The sequence below is a fragment of the Callithrix jacchus genome, chromosome 16, assembly GCF_049354715.1.
Source record: "Callithrix jacchus isolate 240 chromosome 16, calJac240_pri, whole genome shotgun sequence".
Classification (NCBI taxonomy): Eukaryota; Metazoa; Chordata; class Mammalia; order Primates; family Cebidae; genus Callithrix; species Callithrix jacchus.
Window position 1 is genome coordinate 88361550 of NC_133517.1, and position 27483 is coordinate 88389032.

Sequence of the window (27483 nt, forward strand, 5' to 3'; positions counted from 1 at the left end):
GATTTTCTTAGATGTTGTTACCTATGAAGAAGACTGAGAAAGAATGGCCAAGGGTGGGAAGTGAGCCAAGAGAAATTCTCCTGGAATCCAACAGTGTGGGGGAATAAAAGCGAATTTATGCATTTTCTAAGAACTACATTAAAATTGTTTTCCCATCAATGATTTTGGCTTTTCAAGGTCACTTTCTAAGTTCTTCTTTTTAATTGTACCATGGATCATTTAAAATTTGTCTTTTGGTCTGGGCACGGTGGCTCAAGCCTGTAATCCCAGCACTTTGGGAGGCCGAGGCGGGTGGATCACGAGGTCAAGAGATCGAAACCATCCTGGTCATCATGGTGAAACCCCGTCTCTACTAAAAATACAAAAAATTAGCTGGGCATGGTGGCACGTGCCTGTAATCCCAGCTACTCAGGAGGCTGAGGCAGAAGAATTGCCTGAACCCAGGAGGCGGAGGTTGCAGTGAGCCGAGATCGCGCCATTGCACTCCAGCCTGGGTAACAAGAGCGAAACTCCGTCTCAAAAAAAAAAAAAAAAAAGTGTCTTTTAACTTTCTTTTTTTATTATTTTTTTATTTTATAGAGACAGGATCTCCCTGTGATGCCCAGGCTGATCTCGAACTCCTGGGCTCAAGCTATTCTCCCAACTTGGTCTACCAAAGTCCTGGTAATCCAGCAGAGAAGATTCAAGAAGTTTCCAGAAGTGGTCAAGATGTTGACGTTAAACAGTTAAATAAAATAAGGACTGAAATACATATTTGCCTCTGGCAAGTAAGAAACTGCATACCTCAGTGAAAGTAGTTTTAGCAGAATGATAGACTGAAAGCCATTTATAATGGGTTCAGGAGTAAATAATCTGTGGAATTGGAAACTGCTATTATGGAATGTAGATTTACACTTCTAAAAATTTAGTTATGAATCGAAGGAAAACGAAAGTACAAGATTTTACAAGATATGTTAGGTCAGGGGAAAATCGATGTTGTTTCACAAAAATGACTACCAATCTAATAAGCATACTGAAAACCTATAGTAATTAGTAGTACATTACTAATGTATTTCTACCTAATGGTATCATACAATAAATTACAACTAATTTCTGTGGTCCCTGCAATTAGACCATACAGTATATGATGGAACTAAATGTGACAAATAACAATATATACAAGAGATTTCTGAATGGACCAAGAAAAAAACTTGGTAAAAAGGACAAGATTTTTCAGGATGGCATTAGAAGTAAAAAGGTATTGATCAAGGCATAACAATTAGAATGGAATTTTTATTTTTGAAATATAAAATTAAATGGAAATTCTTCCCATTTCCTGTTCTTCCTTCAGAGGCCCCAAACAATTGTTCAGACTCAACCCTCTTCTTCAGAAGACTCCAAACCCTGGAATTATCAGTCAAACTAGACCTAGGTCAGGATGGAAAAAATAGGACAGATTGAGGTGGTTCATATGTTTTTTCTTTTTCCTTGCCTAAGAACATATTTATAATATATCACAGGCAGTGATTACTATGTGCAAGATGCTAATTCAAGCACTTTAATCTATATTAACTAATTTTTATAATTTCATTCTCACTACAAGCTGTAAGAAAAGTACTTCTATTTTGCATTTTACAAACGGGAAAACTAAGACACAGACAAGGTAAGCAAATTACCCAAGGTTATCCCGCTAGTAAGTAGAAGACCTAGGTTTTAAACCTAAACGGTCTGGTCCTGGGGCTAGGCTCTTAAATGCTTTTCCTCTACTGCCTTTATCCTTATTCTATCTTCATTGCTATTTCCCACTAAGTAAAAGTAATGCAAGCTCAAGATCAAACAATTAATAAATAAATAAAATCAAAAGTATACTGTCTAATAATGAAAAATGATGTTCCAAAACCCTACCTCTACCCTCAATCAGTTTGCTTTTTAATATTTTGATATATATATGTTTTACTATAAATTTTATGAGTAATACATTCTTATATTATGTATTATTGTATAAGTAATACATATACTATATATACACATTCTGAAAGGTAAATACAAACATGACAAAATTCCTATCTACCCAATGGTACAGACATTTTAGAAAATTGTCAAATAAGTAGCAAAAGCCTCCCTGCTCCCCACCTATCCCAAAGCTAATTATCAATCCCAATTTGTATAATTCATCTTAAGAAAAAGAATATTTGCGCACATAATCAAAATAGATATATCTATTGATACGCTTCTTTTAAAAAAGCACACCGAGAAAATCATCTTTATGCATGTGCTGTGTTTTGCTTTTTAAATATAATAATCATTTAATTTTTATACAACAATAATTATTAAACAATCCCTAAAGAGTAGGTATTTTACAAATAATGATATATGTACAAGAGATGAATTAAGACACATTCAAAGCCATGTGGTTTGGGGCTAATTCCTTGTTTGTAAACTTTTTTACTTTATATATGTATGTGTGTGTGTGTGTGTGTGTGTGTGTGTGTGTGTGTGTACTTCCTGTGAGCCAGGAAGTAGGGTAGATACAAAAGAGTACAAAATGTCATCCCTGTCATTAGTAGCTTACTGTGAAGATCCAAGAAGATGTCAAGTAAAGGAAGTATGTGTCACTGCCACCTTCTGCCTTGTTCTTTGGTGAGGGACTCCAGTACTTTGCTCCTGCAGCTGCAATCTTAGGCCCATCATCCCACTATGTTCTGAAGAATATAACCTCTTCTGGAAGAAATTCCCTTCTTCAATCTTTCAGGCCAGTTAAGAGTCTCAGAATAAGTGAACAGAATATTAAATACTTGACTGATAGCCAACATCCCTGAATGATAATTATTCCCACTCTAGTATCTGATCATGAATTCTTGGAATGACAGACAAGTGGGCTGTCTTGAAAGAGTATTCCCGGGCCTTTTAAAATGTCACCTTCACCTTTCATCCACAAGTTCACCAAAGATACAAACTTTGTTTACATCAACATCTTCAAGAGTGTATTCTGAGTCAGAAGTCAGGAACACAAGGGTTTCCAGAGGAAATAAACTAAAAGAAGTCTTCTTCCGTTATGTCCAGCAAGTTGCTAGAAAATTCATCTTCAAAGACTCTTCACACAGGGCACTGTCTACTACGAATCCAGTGAGGCAGATCGAAAATGACCTAGTAGATTTTGTTTGAACCACATGAACTTCATATCTGTCCAGCCAGTCTACTCAGTTCCTTCTTTGACATTTGGTGGGTCATACTCAAATTGATGTACAGCCTTTGTCCTGAGTGTTTGTCTTCCAAAATAATCTCTTTGCTTAAAGATCTCAGATAATGTTTGCTGTGCTAGGGGCAGATTCCTGGATTTTCTGCACAATTGGCTTTTCTTCTTTCTTATTCTTGCTTTCTTTTGCTCTTTACTGCAACTATCGTTTCCCAGTGTCTCTGTTTTCTCTGGACATTATTCTTATGATATCCAGAAAATCAAATTGCTTGAGAATGAGCACCATCCTGCACACCTGTGGTCAAGGTCTCTTCCTCCTGGCATTTGCATTCTGCATCAATCTGCAGAAGCTGGAAGCTTTCAGAGATTTCATGTTCACCTGTGTCCTCTATGATGCCTTCTTGCCCCTGAAGCACAGGTGACTGTGTTCTAAGCACTCCCTTCTAATTCTCAGTCCATGTATCTACTCCACTGATCCCATCATGCACTTTGCTTTTCTTCAATTGAAAATGTATCTATGTATCTCCAGTATTTTTCCACATGAGGATACACACTTCTACTTTATTTTCTTTTAAAGGTTGCATGATATATAGTAAGATTATACTATAATTTACTTAACTAATATTTATGTATATTGATGGATACTTTTGTTTACATTTGTTTTAATTTTTCCAGTTGTATTTTTCTTAGATTTGCTGTGAAATTGGAAGTTAATGCAAGTAAAAAAATGTGTTTTTTTCCTCTCTAGCAGAAATTTAATTATAAAATGTAACAAAAACAACTGTACATGAAAGTCAAGACCTAAAGATGAAATAGTCTGAAATGTGGCATGATCTTAAGTGTTAGCAAATATATTTGACTTTTGCACTTAGGATTTTTTTAAGTGACATATGTTACATAGCTATAACACTGGATGTATAAAGAAAGCATTGTAATCTCAACATACTCTTTAGCTCACCAGTAAACAGTTCTGTGTATAACGATGGGGAGAGGAAATGTGTGAATACATACACATATGTAAAAAAACAAAAAGCAAAGAACTCTCATTTTAGCTTTACTTCTCATTACTGCTTTTACTCCCTGTCAACTGGGGATTCAAATATTCTCTAGGCACCACCAGGAAGATGAGCTGACAGTGTCCCCTGCCACACACACACACACCCCTACCTCAAAGCTCCCCTCCATATGTTCTGAGCTATAGCCACCTCTGTTCCGTCTCATCCTTCATCTTCTGCCCATCCTTTTTCCAATCTCCAGATATTTTTTAAATCTCGTTTTTGTCTTCCAGCCTCCTATCTTTCCTATGCATTCATTCCATCTTGTGTTTCTTTATTATAATTTTCATAGAAAATTAGCCCAAAATGGAAACCACAGGTATTGGATACCGAGCAGAGATATTTAATGGATAATAAAAAGAATGAGTGTGGTTCAGGAGTTCAGGTTAGGCTGGAGACATAAAGAGATGAGTGATTTTTAATTACAGTTACAGCCCAAAGATTATATTCAGATGAAAGAGAGGAAACACACAGGAAATTTTTAGAATAACTGATGGATCAGTTCCTGAAGAGGGCAGTAAAGTTGGATTCAGTGTATAAACAAAGTTCTTTAGCAAGGAAAAAAACACTCATTCATTTTAAAATTCTTTACTGAAGTTCTACTATATTCCATCAATGTCATAACCACTGGAAAGTATAGTGGTACATTTTCTAAAAGCCCGTTTTTATTAATCTTGCATTCTAGTGGAAGGAGGCAAACAAAGTCAATATACAGAATGTTAGATGGTAGTAAGCACTGTGGAGAAGACTAAGGCATAACAGGGAAATAGAAAATGGTCTAGAGCCACAAGCAATTTTAAATAAAGTGATTAGAATGCCTCGATGAGAAGAAAACATTCAAGGAACATTCCAAAATAAGTAAAGGAAAAGTCAGGCCAATATATGGAGAAAACTGTTCAGGCAGAGGGAACAACAAATGCAAAGGTCCAAGGCCAAACAAGGCCACCATAGTCAAGGAACAACAAAGAGATGGATGAGTGAGGAGAATAGTGGGCCATGAGGTCAAAGAGTGACCTGTTGGTATGGAGCTTTATAGGGCGCTGCAAATACTTCGGCTTTTTCTTGGCATGAAATGAGAACACAATAGATAGTTTGCAGCAGAAGATGTAATCTGATTTACATTTTTAGCAGAATAACTCCAGATAATGTGTTGAGAATAGATTGCAAGTACACAATCTTGCTGGGAGAAAGAGGATAAATTAGGAGGTTATTGAAATAATCCAAACAAGAAATGATAATGGCTTTGCTGGCAAGGATAGCTCCAAAGCATGTAGCCTAAAGAGCCGAAAGCATGAGAGCTGCCATTACCTGGCATGGGGAAAATGATGAGACAGCAATTTTGGTAAGGAAGATTAGTGAAGTTTGAAAAGCGTATTGGATACCGAGCAGAGATATTTAATGGGTAATAAAAAGAATGAGTGTGGTTCAGGAGTTCAGGTTAGGCTGGAGACATAAAGCACACAGCTGATAAATACTGACTCATTTTCCTTTATACAAAAAGGAAGGATGGATACTACCGTGAAACTTTTATAATGTAGGGAAGGGAAATCTGTAGTATCTGGCAGCCTCTATTTTGTCCATGAAAGCTGAGGCAAAGTAGTCTACTAAAAGAGAAAAGGTTGAGGCTCTTAACCTGCATTTAGTGAAAAAAAATAGCAAAGTAACATTGAAGGCTCCACTGGATTTGAAAATCCTGTTTGTAGTAGTTTTAGTTGGTGGTTATACAGTTTTACTTCTGCACTGTTCAGTAGCCTGTATGTTCAAACAAGGAAGATAATTCTTAAATTCAGTCTTAAGGATGTATTGCAGTTATAGGGAAAAAGAAAAATGCAGCAGAAAATGAATAATTCCGGTGATGGTATTACAGAATTACTGACCATAGAACCCAAACTGAGTGAGACACCTGCATAATTATGGATAGTTAAAAAATAGAGGGATGAAGAGAAGTTGGTTAATGGGCATAAAAATACCATTAGAGAGAAGAAATCGATTCTAGTATTCAATAATACACAAATGAACAATAATAATAAATGATTATAATAATAAATTATTGCTAATTATAATTGTAATTACTATATATTTCCATATGCATCTTATAAATAGATATATGTATATGATATTTTTAAATAGCATATATAGCAAAAGAGCTAGAAGAATTGTAATGTTCTCAACACAAAGAAAAGATAAATATTTGAGGGGATGAATATTACAGTCACCCTGGTTTGATTGTTATACATTGTATATATGTATAAAAATATCACAAGCACCCCAAAAATATGTACAACTATGATATATCAATAAAAATACAAGAAAATAGGTCAGAAATTGATGTAGTATACTAGTATAACTCAAATGAGCTAGATACAATGTAACAGAAGTTGTGTTTTACAGTACCAATAGCTTCATTCAAACTAACAAGAACACCACTAAATGCACAATATATGGGACATCCAAGGAAGAAAAAAAAGTTGGTAGTAAAATCAATACTTTTCATAGTTGTGACATTTAGTTCACTGCTCAAACTACCTTTGCTATTTTATTTCAAATTGATTTCATCTGATTCAAGCCAAAACCCCACATGATTCTTTCTAAACTTCTCTGGAATTTTTCAACAGACATAGGCATAATAATATAATTGTGTTTGGTCAAATCCCTTAACAAAGGACAGAATGTCCTCTCGTGGCATTCCAAAGAGATGAGTTCATCTAAGCTGAGTGGAGTGCAAGATAAGCAATGGTAATAGACATGGAGGCTCTAAGCTTATGTTGACTTGTTTTAATGAAATAATTATCAATATGGCAGCTTTTTTGAAAGAGTCTACCAAATATCAAAATTTTAAAAAGATAAATCTAGAGATTAATGAGTGTCTTTCCCATTATGCTTCCAAAAGATCAGCGTGTTAAACAGATTTATAACAGGTGGATAATGAGAAGGAATTCTCAAATTACATTTACAGAGCTCACAGCCTGGCAGTAAGAGAAACCAGAACTGGCTAGTTTAAGGATAAAGAGAACTGTATTGTAAGGATACTGAAGACAATTAGAAATCCAAAGATGAGGTGAACAACCAAGCTTGGGGAGAATTAGGAACCAGGGTTGACTGTAGACTGAGAGGTAAGAGCTGGTGAGACTTTGCTTTAGAGAACTAAGAACACAATTCAGCTTCTGCCCCTTATAGGTGTTACATATCTTCATTCAAAACTCCAATTTCTTGGTAGAATAAAACAAAATGGTCACCTAAATTAGATGCTCAACTCTGGATCAATGGGCAGGATGAGAACATGAAGGCAGGGGCTGGTAATGGAGTTTAGAAATAGAGAAAGGGTTTGGAGAGATCATTCCTTTGTATGGGAGACAGTGTCTAGAAAAGAAACTGTTGGCTCAAACAGTCACCAGACGTTTCTGTACAGGAAAAGCCTGGCAATAGGACAAGGAATTTCAAAGATAAAGAATAAGAAAGAAAAGAAAAAAGACTGAAGAAAAGATATAGCCAAGGAATCTAAGCATCAGGGTAGAAAATAATACGGAAACTGAGGTGGGAAGGATGTACAAGAGTCAGCTGGTCCAAGAGGTAAGAAAGAGTATGCAGGCTGGTGCAGTGGCTTAACATCTGTAATCCTAGCACTTTCAGAGGCCAAGGAGGGTAAATCACCTGAGGTCAGGAGTTCAATACCAGCTTAGCCAACATGGTGAAACTCCATCTCTTCTAAAAATACAAAAATTAGCTGGGTGTGGTGGCGCACACTTGTAATGCCAGCTACTTGAGAGGCTGAGGAAGGAGAATTGCTTGAATCAGAAGGTGGAGGTTGCAGTTGCAGTGAGCTGAGATCATCCCACTGCACTCCAGCCTGGCTCCTGGTGACAGAGTGAGACTCTGTCTCAAAAAACAAATGTTAGATGCCTAGTGCTACGGGCTACTTGTGTGGTGTCAAATATTAGGTTGGTGCAAACATAATTGTGGTATCTGCCATAGAAAGTAATGGCAAAACTGCAATTACGTTTGCACCAACCTAATAAGATACTTAACCTTTGAAATCTCCATCTTGGCATTTGTAAAGTAGAAATAACAAAATCGACCTTGCTGAGTTGCTGTCACTGTTACTAAACATAAACATAAGTTTCCAGAGCATCGTAAATAATAAATAGAAGTTATTGTTACTTCACATATTATTGCCTTCCCTACTTTTAATTTGCCATCTGGTTTTCCCTCATTTCTTTTCAATTCGGCTGGAATTTATTGAATACTTACTGAATGTCATGTAAAGCTGAGTGCTTTATAAGCATTTTTGCATCTAAGCCTCAAAGCAATCCTCTAAGCCAAATACTATTATTATCCCATTTTTGAAGATGCAGATACTGAAGTTTAGAGACTTAAGCAAACGTGCTCAAGATGAGACTTCTAGGAGAAGAATTGCTCTTTGAAAGCGGAAACAAGTTCTCAATTTCTTCTGCAGGGTCTAGTTCATTGCTATACAGACAACAGAGGACCAGTTTGTACTGGATGCAAGAATGAATGAAATCCTCATTTGGAATCTCAGAAGATGTAAATAACCAACACAAAAATCCATGGGAGAGTTAGAAAATGACTATTTTTAAGTAACTTGATATAAATACTCTTTTGCTTTATTTTTAATTTTGTACTTATAGATCAGTGTATTGTTTAGAGGTTCTTGTATAAGAAATCACCCCGAAATGTAGTAACTTAAAACAACAGCTGTTTGTTATAGTTTGTATTTCCTGATGGTGGTCGGGGCAGCTCTGCTAATCTGTGCCAACCTGACTGGTCTCTCTGGACTCTGCCATGGGACTGTGGTCATTTGGACGGTTGGCTGGTGCTGGATGATCTCGTACAGCATATTAGTTTTCTATTGCTGCTGTAACATATGACCACAAACTTAGTGGCTTAGGATGGCACACATTTATTTTCTTATAGTTCTAAACATCAGAAGTCTGACTGGACTGAAATTAAGATATCCACAGGTCTGTGTTCCTTCTCACAGCTTTAAAGGGGAATCTGTTTCCTTGCCTTCTCTAGATTTAGAGGTCACCTACATTCTTTATCTCATGACTCCTCCTTCCATCTTGAAAACCAGCCATATAACATTTTCAAATCTCTCTATGATTTCTACCCTGGATTCCATGACTACCTGTTTTCCATTACCCCATGTTCTCTGACTCTGTCTCCTGTCTCCCTTGTGATTATAATAAACTCGCCAAGATGATCCAGGATAATCCTCCCATCTTAAAATCCTTAATTTAGTCACATCTTCAAAGTCCCTTTTGCCATATAAAATAACATATTCACAGGTCCTGAGGATTAGGATATGGACATCTTTGCTGGGTAGTGAAGCCAATTTTGCCTTCTACAGACAGCTTCTCCCACCTACCTGGAAGTTGTCAGATTGCCAGCCCAGATGCATCACTTTTCCTCCACGTGATCTCTCTTTGTCCCTGCAGGCTAGATCATGCTCATAAAACATAGTGGTCTCAGGCCTTTAGCTCAGCAAGAGGCCAGGCTCTAATGCACAGGCACTTTTCACATTTGCTTATGTCTCTTTGACCAAAGCAAGTCACATGGCCACCCCAGGCTCAAGAGGTAGAAAAATACACCTCACCTCTTTATGCCTGGATGCAAAAAAATGGGAAGAATTTGTGTCTATTTTTACAATTTCCCAAAATGAACATAATATGTGAATGAGAACTTCTAATACCTCCCATCTTTGGTTAGAATAATTAAGGTCTTTACGTGGCTATTTCCTTTGCCTAGAATGCTCAAAATGCATTATCTTTTCTGGCTAAATTATTTACCCCTTTCTTATTATAGCTTAGATATGAACACCTCCAGAAAAATTCTTCTAACCCCAAACCTCATAGTGTTCCTGGTGCTTTATCTTAGTACTCTCATCATACTAAGTACGTACCCCTAATATAGCACTTAGTACTCTGTATTGAAGTCACCTGGTTATCTTCTTGCCTTTCAACCTAGACCAGAAGCTTCTGTGGACAAAAAAAAATGGGTCTTAGTTGTTCACACTTTCTCTGTGACTTAGCAATGTATCTTGTTTATAGTAGGTTAAAAAGGTTTTATTAAATAGATGTATTAACAAATATTCTATAAACTCCAATTACAGAGTTTTACCCACTCTTTTATCCTGTAATTACTATTGATGTTTTCTTTTTTTAAAAAATAGATTTCTTTACTTAATGAATCTTTAATCCCATACTTCTTTTTCCCTCCTTTGGAACCCAGCCTTTTATTGATCAGCTAAATAAGAAAGGAAGGAATTTCTAGTACTAAACATCAGTCATAGAAAAAATTTTCCTTGGAATAAAAGCTAAATTGTGATTCTGGCATCTTGATAATACAAACTGATTGTGTGACATTTAGGAAATCCACAAATTACTGCAAAGGACGCTGATTTGCAAACTAGTCAACTCTAAGGCTGTCTTCAGCTGGGGGGGCCAGTCAAAATTAGGAGCTCAGGGACAACTTGACTGATATTCCTTCAAACTAAAACTAAAATTAAAGCTGAGATATTTTGGAATGTTTCCAGGAAGGTCTTAAGAGGCTGCCTGATTGCTGTTAATACATAAGGCAGAAGGCAAAGATTTCCAAAATTATATGACTCAAGGACTAAGACTCCTAAACTGCAGACACAACATGAGTAAGCAGACCACTCCAAATTGCCAGTGGAATTAAGGAATTAGAAAGGAGATGGTGAGTTACAAGAAACAGAGCTTGTTTGGGGAACGGATACTCTGTGTGCCTGTAACCAAGAAAGCCAGCCATAATATAAGCTAAAATGAAATGTACAGATGTTTAGTATAATGAAATGACCGAGGAACTCACCCCTGTATTAATTCTCCAATGTAATATGTAATGTTCTATGGACAACACTTGGAATATGGGTGGTTGCCCTGTACATTTTTTAGCTCAGGTAATGGTATTTTTATAACCTGAATTATGAAGGACAAAAATGTATAAAGACAGCATTGAAGTCCAAAGACAATCTAGTCGACTAATGTTTAACTATCTTGAGAGTGTTTCTATGCCAATGTTAAAACTGTCACTATTAATGCACTGAATATTTTGCAGAATCTTAGTTTATCAAACCTTAAAACAGATCACAGTTTAACAACAATAACAACAAATTCTAGCCTTTTTGAGGAAGGTTCTGAATGCTAAGCCTGCAAGGAGAATATACCATAAAAGGCACATTCTTGTCTATTTGGAACTTATTCATGAATTCACCCATGCAAATTGACTACAGCCTATACATTGTCATTAATTTTGAAATCTTGCATTAAAAAACTCGAAGACATAATTCATTTAATCTTGGTGACAACACTGATATGTGGGCATTATTATTATACTCATTTTTCAAATGCAAATTTGGCACCAAACATTAAGCTAATTGTCTAAGGTTATATAATTATTATATAACATACTTGATTCCTAAACCTATTCCCTCAACTCAAGCACTACACTGTCTCTCTTAAAATATATCATGTCACTTGTCCTAAAGTGCATATTTAGCCTGGATACACTTGGAGAATTTGGAAACATCCTAATACAGTCATTTCAATTTGACAAATACTCCTTGAGCTCATGTTAAGTATGAAGTTCTTTATTAGGCTTCTCCCCATCCCCCTTAAAAAAAACTCATGAAAAATGTATACCAAGTGATGGTTTACTGGTTTTATAATTTCTCTTAAAATAATTTTACAATTGCCTCATTAACTAATAGAGGGAAGTATAACTCTGCATCCACAAACTTAGACATGTAGGAAATAATACATATTCATTATAATTCAACCTATTTAAATCATTGCCCAAGGCTCCCTGTGTTCACCTAGCAAGAAACCCTTTCTGCTATTGTGGTGCTTCCCGCCTCCAGCATTGTCAGAGGCTCAGTCTTATGTCAGATTCTTGGGGATGGGGATAAATTAGTTCCTTAGTTAACACTTAGAATCTCCAAATGCCCATTTTTACAACTTGTGTGGCTCCTGTAAGTCTGATTGTCCTGTTGCATTCATGCTACATGTTTTGGGTAAGGGAATCACAGGCAAGGCTGGGAGCCTTCGGAACCAGGACCATTTTCCTTTGATGCACCATTCTTGCCATGTTTCTTGGACATGATCTTCTCATGTCTCTAGTACATGATCATGAAATGGGGCAAGCTTCTCCTCTAATTACATATTTGTGATTACTGACCCCAGCTTTCTCTCTAACACAACTGAAATATCTTCTTTCTGCTGGACTGCAATATAATACATGCAATTGGTATGCTGCATGATGCTGAGGTTTGGGGTATGACTGATGTCATCACCCAGGAACTGAGCATAGTATCCAAAAGTTAGTTTTTTAGCCCTTGCCCCACTCCTTCTTTCCCATTTTGTGGAGTCCCCAGTATCAATTTTACTCATCTTTGTGTTCGTGTGTACCCAAAGCTTAGCTCCCACTTATAAGTGAGAATACTCAGTATTATGGGTTTTCTGTTCCTCTACTAATTTGATTAGGATAATGACCTCCAGCTTCATCTATGTTGCTGCAAAGGTCATGATTTCATTCATTTTTATGGCTGTGCAGTATTATAATGCATAGGCACCACCTTTTTAAAAAAAAATCGAATCCACCATTGATGAGCATGTAGGCTGATTCCAAGTCTTTGCTATTGTGAACAGTGTTGTGATGAATAAATGAGTGAATGTGTCTCTTTGGTAGAATGATTTACTTTACTTTGGATATATATCCAATAATGGGATTGTTGGATCGAATGGTAGCTCTGTTTCAAATTCTTTGAGAAATATCCAAACTGCTTTCCACAGTAGCTGAACTACTTTACATTCTCACCAATAATGTATAAGCATTCCCCTTTTTCTGCAGCCTTACTGGCATCTATTTATTTTTGACTCTTTAATAGTAGTCATTCTGACTGGTATAAGGTTATCTCTCATGGTTTTGTTTTGCATTTCTCTAATGAATAGTGATTTACAGCATTTTTTCATATGTTTGTTGGCCACTTGTATGTCTTACTTTGAAAAGTGTCTGTTCATGTTTTTTGCTCACTTTTTAATGGGATTATTTGCTTTTTTCTTGCTAATTTGTTTAAGTTCCTTAAAAAGTCTAGATATTAGACCTTTGTCAGATGCATAGCTTGCAAATGTTTTCTCTCATTCTGCAGGGTGTCCATTTTCTTTGTTGACAGTTTCTTTTGCTGTGCAGAAGCTCTTTCATTTAATTAGGTCCCATGTGTCAATTTTTTGGTCTTGGTGCAATTGCTTTTGAGGTCTTAGCCATCAATTATGTGCCAAAGTCAAAACTAAGAAACAGAGTTTCCTCGGTTTTCTTCTAGGTATTTATAATTTGAAATCTTACATGTAAGTAGTCAATCCATCCTGAGTTAATTTTTGTATATGGTGAAAGGAAGAGGTTTTATTTCATTCTTCTGCATATGGCTGACTAGTTATCCTACCAGCATTTATTGAATGGGGAATCATTTCCCCATTGCTTGTTTTTGTCGACCTTGTCAAAGATAAGATGGCCACAGGTTTGCAGTTTTATTTCTGGCTTCTCTATTCTGTCCCATTGGTCTATGCATCTGTTTTTGTACCAATACAGTACTGTTTTTGGTTACCGTAGCCTTATGTTATAGTTCGAAGTCAGGAAATGTGATGCTTTCTGCTTTCTTCTTTTTGCTTGAGATTGCTTTGTCTATTTAGGCTTTGTTATGGTTCCATCTGAATTTTCTAATTTTGTGAAAAATGACATTGGTAGTCTGATAGGAATAACATGGAATCTGTAGACTGCTTTGGGCAATATGGCTATTTTAACAACATTGATTCTTCTAATCCATGAGAGTGGAATGTTTTTCCATTTGTGTCATCTCTGATTTCTTTCAGCAGTGTTTTGTAGTGCTCCTTGTATAGCTCTTTTGTCTCTTGGTTAGAAGTATTCCTGGTTGTTTTGTTTTGTTTTGGCTGTTATGAATGGGATTGCATTCTTGCTTTGGTTTTCTTTTTCTTTTAGAGATTAGGCCTTGCCATGTTGCTGGTCTCCAACTCTTGGTTTCAAGGGATTTTCCCACTTCAGTCTCCCAAACTGCTGGCGTTACAGGCATGAACCACTGCACCTGGCCTCATAAACTCTTCAAAATGGAGTGTAAATGTTTACAAAAGGCCCCTGAGTTCAAAGAGCTTCTGCTTTACACTTTGCAAAAATATATGTGACAAAAAATTGCTAAAGATCATGCTCTCATCTTTGAAAATCAGGAAGGAAGAAATATATCTATACAAATTGATATTTCATTGAATTGGCCTCAACTTATAATTGAAATAATGATATTGCAGAGTTTAGCTCAGCATAACACTCCTTTAGTCTAAGTCTATGGTTCTCAAACTGTGATCCCTAGACCAGCAGCATCAGCATCACCTGAGAACTTCAAATACAACTTCTTGGGACACATCCCAGATGCACCGAATCAGAAGCTCTTGGGATAGGTCCATTCAATCTATGTTTTTAAAAAGTTGTCCAAATGATGTTGATGCCCACTAAGTTTGAAGACCACTGGGTTAGGCTGTGTGCTTCTCTAGCAAGGACTGTATAGCCTTGAAATTAGGTATGTACTTGTCTCCTCCATTAGACTACAGATTTCATAAGAGCAGGAACCATGCCAGTCTTTTACATGGTTATATTCCCATTGCTTAATATCAACCATAGGGGCAAAGGGTATACAGTGAGTGCTCATAAATGTTTGTTGAATATACCAATAAATGAATGAGTTAAAAGATGTTTGATTTGTCTATGGGATTATCATTCTAGTTTTACCAGATTATCATTCAGAGTAGAGTCATGAACTTGTAACAATTCCTAAAATGAATTTAACAACTCTCGATGATATAATAGGCCTTTGAGCCTACTTTTCTTAGGAGAACTGAAAACAGATGTGCTTTGCAATATTCCTGAGCATGATTATTTAACTAAATTCATGAGTTCATTCATTCACTAAATATTTATTTAATAGCTACCTGTTTTTAGGTCTTCTGTGAGGAGTTTTGGGAGCTAGATTGATAAGTAAAGTGCATTTGTGGCTCTTAAAAGAGTATCATTTCAGTAGTTCATCAATTCTAAACATATAACACAAATTTGTTGAGCACCATGTATTATTGAAGAATGAGCCACTAAAGCCATATGTGTCTTCTGAATAAAGTTGAAAGTGTGCAGACAATTGCAGTTTTCCAGGTTTGTCGATTGTTTTCTAGGATTATTCAAGCTATTACAAATGGATGGGCAATATATCATACAAATAACTGAACACAGATATTTAAAATCTATTTTTGTATTTCTAACTATATATAGATTGTATTTATTTGAATGATACATGGATCCTTCAGCTAATGATGATTACTAATCATTGCATTTACTAACACCCTTTACTGTGCCAGGCAGCGTGAAGTATAAAATATTAATTATTAATATATCACACTGATACTATTCCCTGAGAGCAGTTCAGTGCTCCCCTCAAAGACCTAGGAAGCTAAGAGATCACATGAAAAATAAAGATGGAATAAAGTTTATGAAGCCCCTTAATGATCAGCTCTTTCCCAAGTTAAGATGAAGGAGCGGGCTTCTGTGACAGCTAGGAAGCTTATTGATCTGGGCTGTAGATTAAAAGATTTAGTTGTTACTCGGCTTTCTAATTAACCATCCAGACCAATGTGGCCTGAGAACCTACCTGTCCCACAAGTCTCCTCACTGTAATTCAAAGGTCTTGGGGAAAATATACTTCTGTTGAAGAGTGCAACTGAAAACAGTCCATTAAGAATTATGGGCAAAGCTATCTCGTGGATGAGTTAACATGGTGGGAGCCCTTACAGTGGTGACCTCAGGAGTATAGTAGCACATGGACTGCACAGCAGGAGAGAGAAACGCATGCAGTGCAAAATGAGAAACAGTATTGTCACAGTGCTGACAGGACAGTATTCTGTCAGTGGCATGTTGTTCCTGAAAGTGATCATTAATCATACAGTCTTACATGAAAAATGAGAATGAACCCTGTCCGTAAGGCATTTGTTTTGTATTTTTTTGTTATTTTTCTTTGTATTTTTCCTAAAAGATTTCTGTAATGAATATGTATTGCGATTGTAACCAGAAAACACAATATACTGGTTTTGAACAGCACTCAGATTTCCAGGCAATCAATTTACCTGCCAACTTCAAAAGGACAAATAGCTACTTACCTTCTCTATTATACTGTAAGCTGATCTCCTAAAATCATCCTGACTTAAAGTAGAGAATTAAGAAAATTAAAAAGCAGCCCAAACTATAGCATCATGATCCCACAAAATGACCAGGTTTTGATTGCTTTCTAATTTGGAAGGAAAAGGTCAAGAAGTAACAATTGGGCAGAGAGAAAAGGTTGAAAGCAAAAGCTATTTTCTATATCACTTTATATCATCTAAAAAGTGATTTATAAATGGCTAAAGTGATGACATCATTCTCAAATAGGTATGGGCCAAGAGTTGTTTAATAGCATCCCTGGAAGCCAATCAAAGCCTGTTGTTTTGGAAATAATCATTAATCTCACTGTTTACATAAATGTTTCTTGGCCCTGATGCTAACTGATGAAAGTCAGGGGTCATTATCCCAAGATACAACCTAGGCCAAAATGACAATATTTTTCTGTACAAATGGACAGTTGTAATAGACTGACGAAACTGTGCATAGGTTGACTATATAAAAGATGTCGCTGTGATTTTTTTTCCCAAACAAAACTATACTAATCTCATATATGTAATGCCCTCAGCCTGAAGTAAGTAAACACAAAAGATTCTTCCACAGATCAAATTATGAGAAAAAGAAATGGATAAAGCTGTAGATTGAAAAATTCTGATACAGAAGATTTTAAAAGTATAATCAGAATATATCTAGTGACGAGAGGCATACATTTGAGTGATGAAGCTAAAATACAAATTTAAGAAGTGATAACTATGGGCTGGGCATGGTGGCTCATACTTATAATCCCAGCACTTTGAGAGGCCAAGGCAGGCAGATCACTTGAGGTCAGTTCAAGACCAGCCTGGCCAACATGCTGAAACTGTCTCTACTAAAAACACAAAAATTCTCCTGTAATCTCAGCTACTCTGGAGGCTGAGGCAGGAGAATCGCTTGAACTCAGGAGGTGGCTGTTAGAGTGAGCTTAGATAACACCACTGCACTCCAGCCTGGGTGACAGAGCAAGACTACAGACTCCATCTCAAAAAAAAAAAAAAAAGTGAGTACTACAAAAAAATAGTAGCTACCTTTGAGAATATGGAGGGGGTTACAATTGAGACAGGGGACACAGGAGAAGTATCTAGGTTAACTGACAAAGTACTACTTCTTTCCCTGAGTGGTGATGTCAAACATGTTTGCCCAATAATAATTTATCAAACCTTAAAAGTTAAATTGAAGTTATTTTAAATTAGTGCATATATATCCACAAAAATTCCACATGTATTTGGTATTAAATTGAATACATTAAAAATTATAAGAGTGGTTCTCTACTGGAGACAATATTTCTCTCCCTTCCCTATTCCCCAACAAGTAAGGTTCAGAAATTTCCTGTAATGCACAGGGACCAAAATGAGTCATCAAAAGTACTGCGGGTGCATTTTTAATTGTCATTATGACTGGAGGGGCATTAGTAACATTATACAGGGTCAGATTGATAAAGGTCCTATAGCATAAGAAGAGCTCTATGTAATAGGAAAATTATCCTATTCAAAACACAGAGTGTCACCCACATAAAATTAACTAATCAATGATGATCACCTAATGTCCCATGATGCCACATTTATTTATTTCATTATACTCATTTTTGCCCTTTAAGAAGGGAAACATCATGTATGCACATGTATATGAATACATATACATGCATACACATTGGGTGTGTGTGTAAGGAACTAGTCTATCAATTTCTGGGTTGAACAAATCACTTCACAGTTTATCAAATTGTAATTTGATTGCATGTGGTTAAGCTCATGAGCTTCAGATTCAAACTGTCTGAAAGCAAAACCTCGAGCAAGAAACTTAATCCTTCTAAAATTCAGTTTACTCACATACAAACTGAAAATAATAGCATTAGCTACATGTACAAGGTAGCTAATGCTATATTGGTTATTGCTAAGTAACCAGCTATCTCACAACTTAAGAGTTTAATCCCAAAATCATTTATTAATCCTTTCAATTTGTGATGGGCTAGGCTGGGCTGATCTCAGTCAGGGCTCATTTAGGCTTCTGCGATTACCCACAAGAGAAGCTGGGGCTTGATAATTTAGGATGATCTTGCTTGGGATATCTTGGCTTCTTTCCACATACGTCTCATGTCTCTCCAGGAGGGTGATACAGGCCTGTTCACTGGGGGTGGCAGAGATCCCAGTGACAGAAGGGAAAGGTGAAAGAACTTTTTCAAGCCTCCGCTTGCATTCAGTTTGCTATTGTTCCATTTGCCACAGCAAGTCAATGGTCATGCCTCAGCCAATGTTAAAAGAAATTACTAAAGGGTGTGGTTGCAAGAGTGTGTGAAAAATTGGGACTATTAACACAATCCGCCCACCACACCGCATCACAGAGCTGTGTGAAAATTATACATGCTGATAAGTGTAAAATACATAGTACAGTGCCTAGCACACAGTAAGTGCTCAGTAATTGTTAGTAATTATGAGGAGTAAATGGCTACACATAATATTTCAAGCTTCCTACCTAGTATAGCTGAGTATGTTATGGGACTATAGCTGTGTCTGAATTCAAGACTACTTATCTCCAGGTAAACTTTTTTTTTTTTTTTAATGCTAGAGACTGAAAATTTCACCAAGTTACTGAAAGTTTATTGCTTAGATCGGGGTTGACTTAGTTTCAGTCTATTGAAAAACTGCAAAACAAGTAATAAGAAAAACACCATGAAGAATATAAGAATATTTTCCTAGAATCTTACTAAAAACAAGATAGAATGTTAGTAAAAAATGAAATAACAAAAGAACATTTTTTAAGCATGAAGCTTATTTCTCTCCAATACAGCTAAATAGACAACCTCAAAAACTTTGAACTTGAACCCCTAGAGGTGGAAAAGTATGTATAAATTTCTAAGCAGCGTTCTTCATGGGGTTACAAAAGCAAATTCTCATTTTTAATTAATAATTGTGAAATGGCTTGGTATTATTGGACTTTGAATTTAGCTTGGAAGAGCTTTAGGCAAACAAAATTTTTACTGACCCTTAAGAATCTGCACTGGCCCTTCCCACAGTTCCACTTTCACACCCAAGTATGAGATGTGAAGACTTGCACGTAGACGTGCAGTCAGCGTTTGGCTGCATTAGTTGAACATGTCTGCAAAGAGAGGTTGGCAAAACCAGGAAACTAGAAATACAAAATGAGCCTATCCATTAGGGGAACACCAAAAAATTTTCTTCCCACCAATTATTTTACCAACTTTGCTTTCCACCCAGAAATATACACGCTGTAAAATAGATCACATTTTCAGTGTTTTGGCTAAAGACTTGTCACTAATTGTTTTTTACCCTGGAATGTTAGATCCTGACTGCTGCTGCGACAAATTACCACAAATTTAGTAGCTTAAGACAATACAAGTGTATTCTCTTACATTTCTGGAGGTCAGAAATACTAAAGTAAAGGTGTCAGTAGGCCTGCCTTCCTCTTTCCTAGGCTCTAGAAGAGAATTTATTTCCTTGGCTGTCAGCTTTTCAATACCATCTGTATTCCTTGGCTTGTGGCCCTTTTCTTTTCAAAGCAAGCAACAGGGTATCTTCAGATCTCTTTAATTGTCTCTCTCTGCTTCTGAGATCACATCTCCTTTGATTCTGACCTTTCTGCGTGCCTTATAAAGACCTTTGTGATTATATTGGACCCACTCAGGTAACCCTGGATAATCTCCCCATCGCAAGATACTTAATCACATCAGCAAAGTCCTTTTACAATGTAAAATAACATACTTACAGGTTCCAGAGATTAGCAAATGGGCATTTTTGAGACCATTATTCTACCTCCCACACCTGGTCAAAAAGGAGATTAGATATTTTAAAAGATTATATAATTAATATGTATTTCTTAACTCTCAGCTACAAAGAGCTGACTTTTCAAATGGGAAAAGTGATATTTGGCCTTTCTGATTTAAAAGTTTATTGTGAAGACTGACATAAAATGGAACAATCTTTGCATCTTGTATACATGTAGAATATAGACTGTCCCTCAAATTCGAGAATATAGTGCTTGAACTTAACACTTGTCAAGAATAGCAGGAGTAGTGAGAAGTTCTATCTGCATTTTATCAAAGCCTTAATCCTATCCACCTTTTAATTCCAAGGAACCTCTTGTTCTTAATAGCATCCAAGAGAGAAAGGAGTACTTACTATGGTAGAGAGCTACTGGAAGCTGGGTTTGACTTGACTGACCATGGCCAATGGAGAGTAGCTGAGACAAACTTTCCTTTCCTTTCCTTTTCATTATTTAGGAGGGGTGAACACATTCCCTGGTATGATGGTCAATAAAGAGAGCCACACTCCCAGAATCAAAGCACTTTCACTTCTTTTACTCAGCTACTTCCTCAGGGTGGAGAGCAGAATGTGCTGTATAAGGCATGATTCCTGAGTACACTCAGGCAGTGTTGGTCCTGGGCAAAGTGATCTCCAATGGTTGTGTCCAGAGATTTAATGGGGAATCTGACCACTTTATGCTGCCCACTGCTGGCTGTTGAATTCTTCACAGACTAATATAATGAACCTCAGGCAGGCCTGATCGTCCAAAATGCTACAGCCTTAGTTTTCAGATTGTTGGGGTCTTTTATTCCTTAGGGCTAGTCATCTCCACGGAGAGTTGAATTAAAGCTGCTTCCAGAGAACAGAGATATATATGCTGCTTCAAACATAGAGTATAATGCTCACTCTCTTCCTTCTGCTAAATGCCATCTTTCTCTGAACTTAACGTTAACTTTAGTTAAAGAGTTGTCACTGATTGTTGGTCAGGACCACTCTAACAATAACGAGCTCCCCAGTTCTGAATCCGAGGGAAAGGAATTGCTTCTTTCTCTGCCAGCTCTCTAGGCTCCTCATACAGGCTAGCCCACTCCAACTTAAAAATTCCTTAGACTGATAGAAGGCTTAAAGAATAAGACAGATTTCCTTGTAACTTTTTGTTACTGCAGCATTCTATTCAGCATATATTCACTTTCTCAAATAGGTATTAAAGTCTTTTCCAAGGAGACCCTCCAACTCTTCAGAGTGGTGAGCAGCTATTTTCCTGATTGAGAATATAAGGTGATTAAATTCTGGTAGGACTTTCTGGCTTAAAGATAATGTATATGAAAGGACTCCATAGACTTTAAAGGGCTGTTTAAAAACAAATTCTAGTAAATGTTATCTTTTATCAGGGGATCGAGGAAAGGACATCACAAATTTTAGCCACTCTGTCCATTTGAAGAAGAACTTAGCATAGTCTTTGATCCTCAGTGGGCTTACAGTCTAATTGGAAATATGAGGTTAAGTGACATTAATGTATTTAAGAACAATGCAAGACAACATTCAATCAGAAGTGACCAACAGAAATTCAAAGTAGTAAAAAAATCAGTCAAGGTTGCAGGCTGGAACAGTCAAGAGAAAGCTTCATGAAAAGGAACATAAGCTAAGATTTCTGGTTTTAATGAATAGAATTCAGCTAAACAGAAAGTCCATTTGCAAACTTTCTAAGTGAGGAGAGATATGATATTAAAAATAAACCCAACGTCAGTGAGGTGAATGAGAATTGTCTGTTCTAAAGAGGTGTTTAAAGGAATAGAAAGAAATTAAATTTAGTAAATTTGAAGACATTTTCTATGACATCTAAAAATTAGCAAAGCATTTTGAGCCTATTTATGAGATGCTGGATCCTACTTTAGGCTTCTGAACAGAGAAGAAATCCAAGGAAAACATTGTCTTGAGAAGCACATAACTCTATGATGTGCAGAAAAGATCAGAGGAAGAAAAGACCAGAGGGAGCAGTCTCAGCTAGGACATAATTGCAGTATCTCTGATGGAAAGGCTGGGAGAACATCAGTAACAGGGAAAGAAAAGGAACTAAGACCAGCCATACTGTTGAAGAAGAAGCAGTTGTTTTGGAGTTTTGTTGTTGTTGTTGTTTAAACTGAGTTGATATTGAAAAGATGAGGAGAGAAATTTGAGGGAAGAGTCAAGGATTACATTTTTAACAGATGCAGGAGAGATTTAGGGAGAAGAGGCCACTTGAGTAGAGAAGGCAGAGAACTTAGTTTGACCACAATACATTTGAAATTGTGGCAGCATGGGACTGGAAAGCTGTAGAATCTGAACTGGAGGTGAAGATAAATACCTACACAAGGCCAGCTACAATGGTAAGCGACAATATGAAGGAAGGGAATCTTCCTGATAGCCCTCCATGCCACAGTGAAATACATACTTTGGGAAGGACAGAAAACTCTCAGATCATCTCTACTGCTAAGACTGTGATGCTGACTTCTTCACTCTGAAGTGCAATTCATCTGGAGGCTCCTTGGTGCTGTGAATACATTACTGTGCAGATTCACTGGCATTACCTAGATTCTAGGGCCTGAGCAGGGTGTCCAGGCCACCTGCAATATTAACTTGAGGAAATTCTTTCCCCACATGCCTGAAGAGGAGCACTGGTTTTGGTTTTCTTAGAGTGGAGAATCCCTGAAAATCAGCCACAATGCCAGAGTCAAGAAGGGAAATGAAGAGGCCATCCATGAACAAAGGGAAATGTTTGGAAAGGGTGGAATATCTTTCCAACTGCTATGGATAGCCTTATCCTGCAGCACATCTCAGAAAGTTACAACAGGCCCACAGGACAGTTGTCTTTACAAAATGATTCATGAATTTTAGGCTAATGTACAGTGTTGGGAGAGAGAAGGAGTAATTTATAGGGGTAAATAAGAGTAGTATTTGGTTGAACATAAAAGCTAAATGATGCTAAAGCATGCCCAGCAACTACCTCAACAAGTGCCAAAAGATGATTTTCTCTTCTTGCTTTTAAGCTTGTTTCATCAGCTGGTATTCTTTAAATGTCATTTTGTCTGTTTGGAGGTGAAGAGGAAAGTTTTTTTAACTGTGACTCCTTCAGTTACTCTGTTTCAATTGCAATTCTCCCACCAGAATGTTAAGTCATATGGCCATAAAAACACTCCAGGTGACTGCTGTGTGTTCTGTGTCCAGACTCTTCCTCTTTTCTCAATGCCCCTGGGAAATGTCAGTGAGTAGCCTCAGTTTGCCAGTAATTTTTGTCATTTCCTACTTGGTAAATTGCTTTTCTGTCTTTGGCTCATATTCTCCTCCTTTAGAGAAAGATACTTTTCTTCAAAATTTCTGCAAATAATTTTCCCATTGAAACCAAATAAAATAAAATGCCAAACATTTGCCCTATCCAAATAATGCTTGACTGCTTAAAAATGCATATATTAGCAAATTTATGTCATGGCAGGCAAAAGAGGCTTAGTTGACCCAAATTTTTACATAAGGGTGGTCACCACTGAAACAAGGCAAGAAGCATGGCTGAGATCCACTAGAGAGCATGAGTTTTGGAAATCAGTATTGATGCTGACAACTCCACAAACATGCTCACTGGGGAGCCAGTTAAATCTTCCAGAGAGAGAGAACATTATAAGATGAATAAAAACAAGGACTGAAAGATAAACAAGACCTGGTTCCAATCCCAGCTCTGGCACTCACTAGTTGTACGGTCTTGGGAAAGTTATCCAGTATCTCAGTCTCAATTTCCTTACCTGTGAAAAGGGATAATGGTATCTTTATCATGGATTCTCAATAAGGAATACATGAGATCAAAACTTAAGTTCATAATTACTGGCTTATTATACATGTCAGTTATTCATTACCAACAACCCAAATGAAAAGACAGCTGAGATTCAGGTAGAAAAAGAAAAGAGAAATGCTTAGCCTAATCAGAGATGGAAGAGACAGCAGCACAAATTCATTTGCTCGATAAATTTCTCCTGAGCCAAGGATGCTTCTTGCCCTTCAAAATTTATTATTTTCACAATTGAGTAATGATGGCTCATAAAGAAATGTAAAAATCCCATAAAATCTCATCATTTCTTGGGAAAGGAATGAGTATAAATCAGTGGGGGGAAAAGTCAGCAATTATTATAGTAATCCCCTGAGTGATCTCTGTGCAAAACCACTTTGCACAGAGATATGACAGATTTTTCATAGACACAACCAAAACTTGAAGTTTTCATTTCATCTGAGTCATGAGTGTGTGATTTTTATTACTCTGAAAGAAGATTGCTGTCTAATGGGACCATTATTTGAACAATTTCTTCCCAGCATGAAATCATTAACTTTGTACACTCTGGGCCCAAGCTACTCTAAGTTAGAATGAACCAACCTTAAATTTTACTCATGCAAACTAGAAGAATATGTTCCTTTAATGCTCATCACAGAATCATTTTAGAAGTGAGAGTGATCCTGGCCCAACTCTCTCATTTTGCCAATGAGGGAATTAAGATATAGAGAGTCCCACATTAGGTTACTGACTTGACCAGAAACCACACAGCAAGAAAATGATACAGCCAAGACACAAACCTAGGCCTTTTCCATGAAGTCCAAAATGACTAATCGAACATATGTTAGAACTTCAATAAATGTTTATTGAATGAGTGAATGAATCCTAACTCCCAAATTTGCTTATTTTCTACTTCATCGGACTACTTATTTCTTTCTTTCTTAAGTAATTTTTATTTAATCATGATACTTGAAATGGCAGTTAGAGGTTTATTTAAAGACATTAAGCTTCGGCCGGGTGCGGTGGCTCAAGCCTGTAATCCCAGCACTTTGGGAGGCCGAGGCAGGTGGATCACGAGGTCAAGAGATCGAAATCATCCTGGTCAACATGGTGAAACCCCGTCTCTACTAAAAATACAAAAAATTAGCTGGGCATGGTGGCACGTGCCTGTAATCCCAGCTACTCAGGAGGCTGAGGCAGGAGAATTGCCTGAACCCAGGAGGCGGAGGTTGTGGTGAGCCAAGATCGCGCCATTGCACTCCAGCCTGGGTAACAAGAGCGAAACTCCATCTCAAAACAAACAAACAAACAAATAAATAAAGACATTAAGGTTCAATTACTTCATCTTCTTTTAAAATTTGTAGCATCAGTGCATTTTCTAATGATAAATATATACCTTGTCATTGGTAAACATATGGAAAAATTCAAGAAAATAGAGTACAAATTATTGATTATTTTTATTATTGTTATTTGTGATAAGAAACAACATAAGATTCATCCACTTAGCAAAATTTTAAGTATGCAATACAGTGTTGTCAATTCTTCTTTCTTAAAGATCACATTTATTCTGTTCTATAATACTCTCTAGTTACTAGCCGTCCTTCCTCCTTCCCTCTATATTTAATCTTCCTGAAAAAATGTATGCACATGTTCTGTAGATACACCATGTTCTCTCAGTCCCCTATGCTACTGCACGTGTTATGTCCACTATCTGGGTAGCCCTCTCTTTTCCCTTCGTCTCTATTCGACTACGTAGGAGAACCTATTACATTAGGCTCAGGCATAACCTACATCTTGAAGACTGTCATAGCCTCTCCAATCCCCTCTACGCTGGGATAATAACCTCCCTGTGCATTGTTATAGGATTACTGAGTTATTCTGTAACTATTAATCTCTACTGTGGCCTTCTGTTTACTCACCTGCTTCCCAATCAAAATGGTAAGCCTCCCATGAGGGTAGGAACAAATATTACCTGCTTTGAAGCTCTAATGTCAATTAGACCCAATGCCTGACTTGTAGTAAGGGTTCAATAAATGTCTGATAAATAACAGTCTGGAATGAAGATGTTATTAATTAATTTCATCTAACTATCTACACCCCCAGTGGCTTCTATGGGTCAAAACAGAAGTAGAAACATTTCTATTTGATGTTTCCTAACATCAAATCACAATGAAAGCAAAAGTTGACAAATGGGAACTTAAAAATTTCTGCAGAGCAAAAGAAACTACTCGCAGAGTAAACAGACAACCTACAGAATGGACAGAAGTGTTTGCAAACTATGCAACTGACAAAGATCTAATAACCGGCATCTTTAAGTAACTTAAACCAATTTACGATGAAAAGAAAATAAATCAAAAGTAAGTTTCATAGCTTCTTCTTCCCATTAGTCTCAAACCAAATTCGAGTCTCTACCTAAATATGTTGAGTGTTTTGAGGGTGCTTTTGACATCAAGTGGAAAGCAAACGGGCGTTATTCCCCCCATGCTTCAAAAATCCTTGGAAAGCTAAAAGAGGGTAAAGTGCTGCAATCTTGTTGTTTTCCAAGTAACCTATCAGAATCAAACCACATTCAAACTGGCAATGTTCTTTTTGACTTAGAGGCTGTGCACAGGGCTGAATAACCCAGGGAGGCTTAGGTTCCTTCACACACCACTACTTGCAGCACCCGTGTCCTCGCCCACACCACTTCAGGACACTTTTTGCTAAGCATCTGTGTTAAGTTTCTAGGGCTGCCATAAAAAAAGTATTTCAGGTACTGGAATAATCTGGTGGTCTTGTTCAATACCATTCTTGATAACACCAATGAAAAAAAAGTCTGATCCCAGCTCATGCCACTGTCCATGTAGAGTTGGCATGTTCTTCTCATGTCTGAGTGAGTTTTCTTCAGGACTTCAATTTCTTTCCACATTCTAAAGTTGGGCACATAAAGTGAATTTCCATGTCTACTTGCTCCCAGTATAAGTGAGTATGGATGTATGTGAGTGAGTGAGTGTGCCCCACAAGGAAATGGGGTCTTGTCCAGGTCTGGTTCCTGCCTTGTATGTGGGGGTTCTGAGTCTCATGACTCCTGTGATATGGAACTGGAATAATTGAGTCAATTATTCTTAATTATTTAATAATTAATATTGAATAATTTTTATTTAAATAAAAACATCTATTTCTATTAATCTTTCTTTAATGTATATACAGCTTACATTTATTTCAATATTTAAATTATAAGTGTCCTATAAAATGAGTTAGGGAGCAGTCCCTCTTTTTCTATTGCTTGGATTCGTTTCAGAAAGAAGGATACCAGCTCCTCTTTGTACCTTTGGGAGAATTCAGCTGTGAATCTGTCTGGTCCTGGGCTTTTTTTGGTTGGTAGGCTATTGATTACGGCCTCGATTTCAGAACTTGTTATTGGTCTATTCAGGGATTCAACTTCTTCCTGGT

The 27483-nt window shown here is 36.9% G+C and overlaps 1 protein-coding gene and 1 pseudogene across 5 annotated transcripts in view; both read right to left on the bottom strand.

The window, feature by feature from the left end:
* Positions 1 to 27483, bottom strand: part of LOC103788657 (uncharacterized) — a 304484-nt gene that overhangs the window by 216112 nt on the left and 60889 nt on the right. The window lies entirely within an intron of this gene.
* Positions 2024 to 12656, bottom strand: LOC118148419 (tRNA methyltransferase 10 homolog B-like; annotated as a pseudogene).